Here is a 12,809-nt window from a genome sequence, read left to right as displayed (position 1 = left end):
TGAGACAATAAAGAAAACACATGCTGAGGGAATGCTGGAAATAGAAATCCTGACAAAATGAACAGGAATTACAGAAACAAGCATAACCAACCGATTGCAAGAGATGGAACAGAGAATCTCTGACACTGAAGACACGATAGAGAAAATAGATTCGTCAGTCAAAGAAAACAATAAAGACAAAAAAGTCCTAACACAAAACGTCCAGGAAATTTGGGACACCATGAAAAGACCAAACCTAAGAATAATAGGGATAGAAGAAGGAGAAGAATACCAACTCAAAGGCACAGAAAATATATTCAACAAAATCATAGAAGAAAACTTTCCTAACCTAAAGAAAGAAATACCTATGAAGATACAAGAAGCTTACAGAACACCGAATAGGCTGGATCAAAAAAAAAAGTCCCCTCGCCACATAATAATCAAAACACTAAACACACAGAACAAAGAAAAAATATTAAGAGCCGCAAAGGAAAAAGACCAAGTAACATATAAAGGCAAACCCATCAGAATAACACCAGACTACTCAATAGAGACTATGAAAGCTAGAAGATCATGGACAAATCTCATGCAGACACTAAGAGACCACGATGCCAACCCAGACTATTATACCCAGCAAAACTCTTAATCACCATAGGCGGAGTAAACAAAATATTCCAGGATAAAACCAGATTTAATCAATACCTGTCTACAAACCCAGCCCTACAGAAAGCACTAGAAGGGAAAATTCAACCCAAAGAAGCTAAACACATCCATGAAAAATCAAGCAATAGATAATCCCACACCAACAACTTGGAATTGACTGGGAGGCCAAAGATTTAAAAAGCAGAAGATTCTCTCAAGACACAAGTTGTGTGATAATAGTGTGTTTTGTGTGTGTGAATGAGAATTTGTAAATGTTGAATTCTAGGCTTCGACAATCATTGTCAGTGCAGATCAAGCTGCAAGTATTTATGTTTTAAAACTTAAATTATGATTCAGTCCCAGCGGCGGCCCACAGAGGTAGACAGGCCCGGCGGCAGAGACAAGCAGATGCAGGTAGGCCTGCAGCGGGGGCCGGTGGAGGTAGACGGGCCCAGCGGCGGCAGCTGACAGGGATATTCAGACCCAGCGGCAGCCGGCAGAGACATTCAGGCCCAGCGGCGACCCACAGAAGTAGACGGGCCCAGCGGCGGCCCGCTGAGGTAAACGGGCCCGGCGGCAGCAGCCGACAGGGACATTCAGGCCCGGCAGCAGCCGGCAGAGACATTCAGGCCCAGCGGCGGCCCACAGAGGTAGACAGGCCCGGCGGCAGAGACAAGCAGACGCAGGTAGGCCTGCGGCGGCGGCCCGCGGAGGTAGACGGGCCCAGCAGCAGCCCGCTGAGGTAGACGGGCCCAGCGGCGGCAGCCGACAGAGATATTCAGGCCCGGCGGCAGCCGGCAGAGACATTCAGGCCCAGCGGCGGTCCACAGAGGTAGACAGGCCCGGCGGCGAAGACAAGCAGACGCAGGTAGGCCTGTGGCGGCGGCCTGTGGAGGAAGACGGGCCCAGCGGCAGCCCACTGAGGTAGACGTGCAGCGGCCGACAGGGACATTCAGGCCCGGTGGCGGCCCCCAGAGGCAGACAGACCCAGCGGCAGCTGACAGGGACATACAGGCCCGGCGGCGGACCGCAGAGGTAAACAGGCCCAGGGACGGAGACAAGCAGACACAGCTTGGAACAAGGACGCCCCTAACCCCAACATCTGGGGAAGAAGCTATCTCCGTGGGTCAGAACCAGAACGAATCTGAACACTCCGTCTGAGGACAACCCAGGGCCCAGCTGCTGATCCTGTGAAACCCAACAACTTGGAGGTGTTGGTGAGACTACCCTGCTCAGCTGAAACCCATCTGGGAGAGGATTCAGATGCCTACAGTTTAAAGTCTAAAGAAACAAGATCAGCTGAGGAGTTGACAAATGAACAAAAAGTGACCTGGGAACACAGAAGAAGGCGCTACCCAGACACCAAACCAGATCACCAGAATCATAAGTATATAATTCACCGATCGAAATCAGCTGCCCCTGAAGAAATAGCCCAAAAGCACCAATTTAACCAAGAACCCCTACTAAACCAAGACTAGAAATTAGAACAAGAGAGGCACTCTCAGACACAGACACCACCTGCACCTCACAGAGGAAGAGATGAGTAGGCGCCAGTGCAAAAATACAGGCAACAACATAAAGACCTATATGGCAACATCAGAACCTAGTGATTCTACACCTGCAAGACCTAAACATACCATGACAGAAGAAACAGAAGAAATCAACCCTAAAAATGACATTAAGAAGATGATAGAGGCCCTTAAAGAAGAAATAAAACATTCCCTCAATGAGGAAATAAAAACTTTCCTTAAAGAGGAATTGAAAAACTACCTTAAAGAGGAAATAAAAACTTTCCTTAAAGAGGAAATAAAAAACTCCCTTAAAGAGGAAATAAAAACTTCCCTTAAAGAGGAAATGAAAAACTCCATTAAAGAGGAAATAAAAAACTCCCTTAAAGAAATGGAAGAAAAAACGAACAAAAAATGGGAAGAAATCAAAGAAAGCCAAGAAAAATCAATTAAACAGATGAAAGAAACATTCCAAGATCTGAAAAATGAATTTGAGACAATAAAGAAAACACATGCTGAGGGAATGCTGGAAATAGAAATCCTGACAAAACGAACAGGAACTACAGAAACAAGCATAACCAACCGATTGCAAGAGATGGAACAGAGAATCTCTGACACTGAAGACACGATAGAGAAAATAGATTCGTCAGTCAAAGAAAACAATAAAGACAAAAAAGTCCTAACACAAAACGTCCAGGAAATTTGGGACACCATGAAAAGACCAAACCTAAGAATAATAGGGATAGAAGAAGGAGAAGAATACCAACTCAAAGGCACAGAAAATATATTCAACAAAATCATAGAAGAAAACTTTCCTAACCTAAAGAAAGAAATACCTATGAAGATACAAGAAGCTTACAGAACACCGAATAGGCTGGATCAAAAAAAAAAGTCCCCTTGCCACATAATAATCAAAACACTAAACACACAGAATAAAGAAAAAATATTAAGAGCTGCAAAGGAAAAGGACCAAGTAACATATAAAGGCAAACCCATCAGAATAACACCAGACTACTCAATAGAGACTATGAAAGATAGAAGATCATGGACAAACCTCATGCAGACACTAAGAGACCATGGATGCCAACCCAGACTATTATACCCAGCAAAACTCTTAATCACCATAGGCGGAGTAAACAAAATATTCCAGGATAAAACCAGATTTAATCAATACCTGTCTACAAACCCAGCCCTACAGAAAGCACTAGAAGGGAAAATTCAACCCAAAGAAGCTAAACACATCCATGAAAAATCAAGCAATAGATAATCCTACACCAACATACACCACAGAAGGACAACACAACACAACCAAAAAAATAACAGGAATTAACAATCACTGGTCATTAATATCCATCAATATCAATGGTCTCAACTCACCTATAAAAAGACACAGACTAACAGAATGGATTAGAAAACAGGACCCATCCATATGCTGCATACAAGAAACACACCTTAACTCCAAAGACAGACACTACCTCCGAGTAAAGGGCTGGGAAAAGGTTTTCCAAGCAAATGGACCTAAGAAACAAGCTGGTGTAGCTATCCTAATATCTAATAAAATAGACTTCAAACTAAAATCAATCAAAAGAGACCAGGATGGACATTACATATTCATCACAGGAAAAATCCACCAAGATGAAGTCTCGATTCTAAACATTTATGCTCCAAATACAAAAGCACCCACATTCATAAAAGAAACACTACTAAAGTTTAAAACGCACATCAAACCCCACACATTAGTAGTGGGAGATTTTAACACACCACTCTCACCAAAAGATAGATCTACCAGACTGAAACTTAACAAAGAAATAAAGGACCTAACAGATGTTATGACTCAAATGGACCTAATAGATATCTACAGAATATTCCATCCTAACACAAAAGAATATACCTTCTTCTCAGCACCCCATGGAACCTTCTCAAAAATTGACCACATGCTTGGACACAAAACAAATCTCAACAGATACAAAAAAATTGGAATAACCTCCTGTATCTTATCAGACCACCAAGCCTTAAAGTTAGAACTCAATAACAACAAAAATTATAGAAAACCCACAAACTCATGGAAACTGAATAATACCCACCTGAAACATCAATGGGTCAAGGAAGAAATAAAGACAGAAATTAAAGAGTTCCTAGAATTCAATGAAAATGAAAGTACAACATACCCAAACTTATGGGACACTATGAAAGCAGTGCTAAGAGGAAAATTCATAGCTCTAAATGCACACATAAAGAAGACGGAGCAATCCCATACCAATGAATTAACAGCACAACTGAAAGCTCTAGAACAAAAAGAAACAAACTCACCCAGGAGAAATAGACGCCAGGAAATAATCAAATTGAGGGCTGAAATCAACGAAATAGAAAACAAGAGAACAATACAAAAAATCAATGAAACAAAGAGTTGGTTCTTTGAAAAAATCAACAAGATAGACAAACCACTAGCCAAATTAACCAAAAGGCAAAGAGAGAACACCCAAATTCACAAAATCAGAAATGAAAAGGGAGACATAACAACAGACAATGAGGAAATCCAGAGAATCATCAGATCATACTTCAAAAACCTGTACTCCACAAAAATGGAAAACCAGGAAGAAATGGACAATTTTCTGGATAAATACCAAATACCAAAATTAAATCAAGACCAGATAAACCATTTAAATAGACCAATAACCCCTAAAGAAATAGAAACAGTCATCAAAAGTCTCCCAACTAAAAAAAGCCCAGGACCAGATGGTTTCAGTGCAGAATTCTACCTGACTTTCAAAGAAGAACTAATACCAATCCTCTTCAAAGTGTTCCACACAATAGAAACAGAAGGAACACTACCAAACTCTTTTTATGAGGCTACAATTACCCTGATACCCAAACCACACAAAGATGCAACAAAGAAAGAGAACTACAGACCAATCTCCCTCATGAACATTGATGCAAAAATACTCAACAAAATATTGGCAAACCGAATCCAAGAATACATCAAAACAATCATCCATCACGACCAAGTAGGATTCATCCCAGGGATGCAAGGATGGTTCAACATACGGAAATCAGTCAATGTAATACACCATATAAACAAACTGAAAGAAAAAAACCACATGATCATCTCCCTAGATGCTGAAAAAGCCTTTGACAAAATCCAACACCCCTTCATGATAAAGGTCTTAGAAAGAATAGGAATACAAGGAACATTTCTAAACATAATAAAAGCAATTTATAGCAAGCCAACAGCAAACATCAAATTAAATGGAGAGAAACTCAAAGCGATACCACTAAATTCAGGAACAAGACAAGGCTGTCCACTCTCCCCATATTTATTCAATATAGTACTAGAAGTTCTAGCTAGAGCAATAAGACAACAAAAGGAGATCAAAGGGATACAAATTGGCAAGGAAGAAGTCAAACTTTCACTATTTGCAGATGATATGATAGTATACATAAGTGACCCCAAAAACTCTACCAGGGAACTTCTACAGCTGATAAACTCCTTCAGTAAAGTGGCAGGATACAAGATCAACTCAAAAAAATCAGTAGCCCTCCTATACACAAATGATAAAAGGGCTGAGAAAGAAGTCAGAGAAACATCACCCTTTACAATAGCCACAAATAATATAAAATACCTTGGGATAACACTAACTAAACAAGTGAAAGACCTTTTTGATAAGAACTTTAAATCTCTAAAGAAAGAAATTGAAGAAGATATCAGAAAATGGAAGGATCTCCCATGCTCATGGATAGGTAGGATTAACATAGTAAAAATGGCAATCTTACCAAAAGCAATCTACAGATTCAATGCAATCCCCATCAAAATCCCAACACAATTCTTCACAGACTTGGAAAGAAAAATACTCAACTTTATATGGAAAAACAAAAGACCCAGGATAGCTAAAAGAATCCTATACGATAAAGCAACCCTTGGAGGCATCACCATCCCGGACCTCAAACTCTACTATAGAGCTATAGTAATAAAAACAGCTTGGTACTGGTATAAAAACCGACATACGGACCAATGGAATCGAATTGAAGACCCTGACGTTAATCCATGCACATATGAACACCTGGTTTTTGACAAAGGAGCCAAAACTATACAATGGAACAAAGAAAGTATCTTCAACAAATGGTGCTGGCATAACTGGATGTCAATATGTAAAAGATTACAAATAGATCCATATCTGTCACCATGCACAAAACTCAAGTCCAAGTGGATCAAAGACCTAAACATAAATCCAGTTACACTAAACTTAATAGAAAAGAAGATAGGAAGCACTCTTGAACGCATTGGCACTGGAGACCATTTCCTAAATAAAACACCGACAGCACAGACCCTGAGCACAACCATTAATAAATGGGACCTCTCAAAACTGAGAAGCTTTTGCAGGGCAAAAGACACAGTCAATAAGACAAAAAGACAGCCAACAGATTGGGAAAAGATCTTCACCAACCCCACATCTGACAGAGGATTGATCTCCACAATATATAAAGAACTCAAGAAACTAGACATCAAAGCACTGAACAGTCCAATTAAAAAATGGGCTAAAGAGCTAAACAGAGAATTCACAAAACAAGAACTACAAATGGCTGAAAGACATTTAAAGAAAGGCTCAACATCCTTAATCATCAGAGAAATGCAAATCAAAACGACTCTGAGATACCACCTTACACCTGTTAGAATGGCTAAGATCAAAAACACCAATGACAACCAATGTTGGAGAGGATGTGGAGCAAAGGGAACACTCCTCCACTGTTGGTGGGAATGTAAACTTGTACAACCACTATGGAAATCAGTATGGCGGTTTCTCAGAAAATTAGGAATCGAACTACCTCAAGACCCAGCCATCCCACTCTTGGGCATATACCCAAAGAATGCTGATACATACCATAAAGATACATGCTCAGCTATGTTCATAGCAGCACTATTTGTAATAGCCAGAACCTGGAAACAACCTAGATGCCCATCAACGGAAGAATGGATGAAAAAAATGTGGTACATATACACAATGGAGTACTACTCAGCAGAGAAAAACAATGAAAGCATGAAATTTGCAGGCAAATGGATGGAACTAGAAAATATCATCCTGAGTGAGGTAACCCAAACCCAGAAAGACAGTTATGGTATGTACTCACTCATTGGTGGATTCTAGATATAAAATGAACAATCAGACCACAACCCATAGAACCATAGAGGCTATATATATATAGCATGGAGGTCCGTAGGACGACTGTGGCATATAATAAATTTCAGTTTTACTCAATTATTGAAAAAAAAATAGCCAAATGAATGGAAACACATGAACTATGAACCAAAGACTGAGGGGCTCCCAGCTGGATCAGGCCCTCTGAATAGGTGAGACAGTTGGTTGGCTTGATCAGTTTGGGAGGCATTTAGGCAGTGGGACCAAGTCCTGTGCTCATTCCATGAGTTGGCTGTTTGAAACCAGGAACTTATGCAGGGACACTTGGCTCAGTCTGGGAGGAAGGGACTGGACCTCCCTGGACTGAGTCTACCAAGTCGATCACAGTCCTCGGGGGAGGACTTGTCCTGGAGGAGATGGGAATGGAGGGTGGGCTGGGGGTAAGGGGAGGGCGTGGGAGGGGGGAGAATAGGGGAACCCATGGCTGATATGTAGAACTGAATGGTATTGTAAAATAAAAAATATATATCACAAAAAAAAAAGAAAAAAAAAAACTTAAATTATAAAGCTAGTTACGTCTTTCTAACAACTAGTTTTAATGTTTATGAGCATATTTCACCTACATTACCTTTTCAGGATGTTGAGAAAGATGCATCACAAGCACAGGCTGGAGGCTGGGGGCTAGATGGTTTTGAGGAAGAGGTCTTGGTGGACTCTTTCATAGAGCAAAGGGAAGCAATGCCTTCTGGGAAATGAGCTAAGTTTTAATCTAGTCTTTAAGATTAGAAGTCAAAAACAAAAATATTAAGGAAAGGAAAACCTAATTGATCTTTTTTTTTTTTTTTTTTTTTTTTTAGTTTTTCGAGACAGGGTTTCTCTGTGTAGCTCCTAATTGATCTTTGAAGTATTGTTATGTGGAATTGAGTGGGACTTTTGAGGCCTTTCTTCCAGAAAACAAGGACTTGGTTTTCAGGCCTATATTAGGCCTAAACCTTGGTGCCATGTAGTTGTACTTAAATCATTTCAATGGAAAGTGTCTTAGTGATTGGAACTTCTAGTGCAGTTTGGAGTTCTTCCATTTGAAAAATGTGATATTTGCATGGGATTGTTTGAATCTTGTTTTCTAGTCCCTCCCCATCACCACCCTCAAAGTCTGAAGGTAGATTTTTCTCTTGATAAAGGAACAAAAAAAGTGAACATCTTGTTTGTAAATAGGTATCTAGTAACTAGTGGTAAACTTGAAATGGTAGAATTCTTTAAAGCCTAATTCTAGGTAGCCTTAAGAAAATGTATCTTAATTATTTTTGAACCTGTATTCACCTTGTTTTTTTCAAATATCTTAAGTTATATTTTCTTTTTCAGAGCTGCTTCTTATTTGGGGCTACTTTTTTTTTTTTAATTGAGGCGTAATTCATAAAAGGATATATTGTTTTGATGAGACTTTTTACAACTGTGGCTGGATGTCTTTCTTTAGTCTTCCAAGAAGGGCCATTTTACTTTTTTAGAGTTACTTTTTAAAGTTATGAGGTCAACAACTTGGACTACTATGCATGTAAGTGCTAATGCAAATTAAAGCCCAAGTTGACCTCCAGCAGCAGTTCATTCTATGTTGACAGTGAGAGAACACTTTGCCTGTTAGGATATTGTTACTCGTGGACTGAAATGCTGAAGAAACCCCTCCCCCTATTTTGTTTTTTGCAAAAATCAAGGTATATTCTAGGGTTTCCTGGTTGACCTCAACAGATAAACTGAGATGATAGTCTTAGTTCAGAAATGATCTGAATGTAGATTTACAGTCTACGTGTACAGCTGGCTAAGTGAGACCGCTTTCACAGTTCTGCATGTATCCCATCGGCTCCCCATTAGTCACTGAACTCTTAAAACTGGTATTGTAACATTATCACAATGTTTTGCACCAATTTTATAAACTTTACAGTGAAATATGTGTTCCTTTTCTGAGGCAAACCAAAGGTATATTTCTCAAGGTTCTGCTGCTATCAGCAGCATTGATGGAGGATTTTTTATACATTTGTAATAGATAGAAATAAACCAGAAAAAAAGAAGAAAAAAAAAGTGGTGGAGGAAAAGGTGAACACTGCAAGAATACTCAAAAGGGCTGAGAGTTGCAAATGCCAAGAATGGCTTTGCATAGTAAATGGAATAGAACAGCTCTGAACTATAGCTTACTTTTCCTGGTTTGGTCTGACAGAATGATTGAATGCTTTTGTACAAAAATCAGAGCCTTAAAAACAAGGATTTGGTGAGATTGTAAAATGGTGTGCCACTTTGGCAAAACAGTTTGGTGGTTGGTCAAAATGCAAAACATTGTTACTCTATTACTCAACAATTCTACCCTTAGGAATATATCCTCAAACTACTGAAAATGTGCACCTATGAAACATGTACATGAAGGTTTACAGCAGTGTGTTGCTAATAGTAAAAAAGTTAAAATAATTCAAATAGCTATCAAATACTGGAGAGAAATAAACTGTGGCTTATTCATACAATAGAATATTATTAATACATAAAAATGAATGAGAAACTGACAGATTAAATGACTTTGGTGAACCTTCATAATTTCATTTGTAGATCTTTCCATTTCTAATTTATAAATACATTTGGGGTTATAAATTATAAATGTACTGCCTCCTGTCAACATTGTATACTTCTATTTGATGATTTCTGTGTCAAACATTATATGGAAATGTTTCCAAGTATTTTCTGTATTAACTGTGAATGAATAGAACAAAATAAATTGCCTGTGATGGAAAAAAAAAAGATATTCAGACTCACTGGGCAGTGGAGGCGCACACCTTTAATCCCAGCACTCGGGAGGCAGAGCCAGGCAGATCTGTGAGTTCGAGGCCAGCCTGGTCTACAGAGCAAGCTCCAAGATAGGCACCAAAGCTATACAGAGTAACCCTGTCTCAAAAAAACAAACAAAAAAAATTAAAGCTGCCTTTGAAGTTGGACTGTGGCTCTCTCCTTCTCTAAACCCAAGCATGTTTGTTAAAGGAAAATGAAAAATCTCTGTATATCATGTCAGAAGAGCTACCTGATATGGGACAGAAGAAAAACCAAAATTAAGGAAATATTCTATTGCTACTAATCTCATAATCCTTTGGTTTTTACTCTTTAAAACTTTTTAAGGTATGAATTCTATATCAAAATTTAGAAGATATATACATACATACATACATATATACATTTTAAATTTCTGTCATGATATCAATGGTCATATAGAGTACTAACTAATTCCAGAAGAAAGGCTTCATCTAGCTTCCTGTACATGATTTTGAGTTTGAGTCTCTATCGGTTTTCTGCAGTGAACCATGACCATGACTAACAGCAACCTTTGAAGTCTCCAAAAGGATGATGGGGCCCTACAATGATGATTTGATCAGGATGATGATAACGCCACTAAGCTTTGGACTACAAACTGTTCAGGACAATTTTGAGATGGCTAGCTGAGATGATCCAGCCTCACAGACTGCTATAGCCAGGACTTGAGGCAAGCCCTGCACTTCCCCATTATGCAGAGACTGGACAACCAATGACACAGCTGCCTCTCCCGTGATTTGATGATTAACCCAACATTTTTCTTTTCAGGATCCCCTAAAGATGCCTTTGCCCCAAGACAGCAGGAAGTAAACTTAAGAACATGATGCCCACATTCCCAAGAGGTGGGGTGGGTAAATTTGGTTGTTCAATGTGTTATGGCTATTTGTCATTGATTAGGGTGGTTGTTATTGGTAATGGTCAGGAAAAAAGCTAAACAAAGGAGATTAGATTCAGGGTTCTTGTTTGAAAAAAGTAGATATAGCTATAAAAGGTTGATTATTGGATCTATTCTGAAAAAAATATAGAAACAATAGGATAAAAGGATAGATTATTGAATCTACTCTGAAAAGAAAAAAGGGAGAATATGGATATGATAATATAAAAAGATAGATTATTGAATCTACTTTTAAAAAGCAATTACTTGTTTTAAATATTTTACATTTATATAGATCTTTGTACATTAATACAAAGTTGAGATTAATTTTGTTAGAATGTACTCTACATACATTTTTAATTTTGTTCAAGGCATTGTTCCTATACAGCTCATTTAACAATGTAATACAATTTTCTAGTCCTTTAAAGTTATTATTACCAACTACTTAGGATATAAAGAAATTCAGGTTAGTAGTTACTCACCTATTACAATCAAACTTGTAGTCAGGATAGGTATGTTTTCAAAGTCAGAGATATATTTTAGATAGACAAGTGGTCTTCAAACATTTCAGAGATCTGTGGAATATGGCATTTAAGATGTTTTAATAACATAGATTCTTTTTTTTTTTAATGACAATGAGACATGTCTGCTCCTGACAGCACCAATCTACTTCAGGGAAGATGATTGGTATTGAAGAAAACTCCATATGGAGTTTACATTCTTTGTGGTAAGTTAGCTATTGGGCAAGAAAATGCCCTTGCCTTGACTGCTGACAGTATGCTGTCCAAATGGGACAAGCAGGACACAAAAGAAAGGACTGATGAACTTTGCCACAACAAAGTAGGAAAGCCCTTCAGAAAACCCTGCTTCACAGAAAGGTCTGTCAGATATGCTAAGCCTGTAGGCTGAAGATGGATGCCCCAACACTGCAGAGGAACCTTGGGTGACTGTCCAGGCAGCCAATTATTTCTGTCATTTCTCACATTTTTGGAAGGTTCTTGCCTGTACTTTCTGTTTACTTAGGTAATATTATTTCCTTCTTGGGTCTACGAGGGAGTTGAAGACTGGATAGTTATAGTTTTCCTTGTTAATAAATTCAGAAAAGAAACTCACTAAAGAAGTGTAAATTATATAAGTTTGAAAGACATCAAAAGAGTTTTCACTTGGTAATACAAGTTAGGATACAAAGTGAATTAGGTACAACACTTTGGACTCACCAAAATATGATAAACAACGGAGTATTTTTTCTGAATTTGTCAAATGTTTATGGACTGGACATTTTTAATGTAATTCTTGAATGTATATATTGTATATACTTATTGTATATAGTTTTTCTTATATTAGTTATAACCCTCTTTTATTATTGTAGACAAAAAAGGGGAAATGTGGTGATGTATTTGTAATCTAAAAAATCAGCTGGGTGGTGGTGGCATATGCCTTTAATCACAGCACTTGGGAGGCAGAGCCGGGCGGATCTCTGTGAGTTCAAGGTCAGCCTGGTCTACAGAGCGAAATCCAGGACAGGTACCAAAACTACAGAGAAACTCTGTCTCTAAAAACCAAAAAAAAAAAAAAAAAAAAAAGCTTGCCTAAAGATCAGAGGACAAAGTGAGCCATAGAGTTAGCCAGAGATCAGGTAGTGGTGGCACACAAATTTAATCTTAGCACTCCGGGTGCAGAGGCAGAGATACATGTGGATTTCTGTGACTTAGAGGCCACAATGGGATTAATCCAGTCTAAAAGAGAAACAGCCAGGCAGTGGTGGCACATACCTTTAATCCCAGCACTAGGAAGGTTGAGACAGGAAGTGAGATGTCTGGGCAGAGAAAGGAA

Source organism: Peromyscus maniculatus, chromosome 1 (genome assembly GCF_049852395.1).
Source record: "Peromyscus maniculatus bairdii isolate BWxNUB_F1_BW_parent chromosome 1, HU_Pman_BW_mat_3.1, whole genome shotgun sequence".
Lineage (NCBI taxonomy): Eukaryota > Metazoa > Chordata > Mammalia > Rodentia > Cricetidae > Peromyscus > Peromyscus maniculatus.
This window is presented reverse-complemented; position numbering follows the sequence as displayed.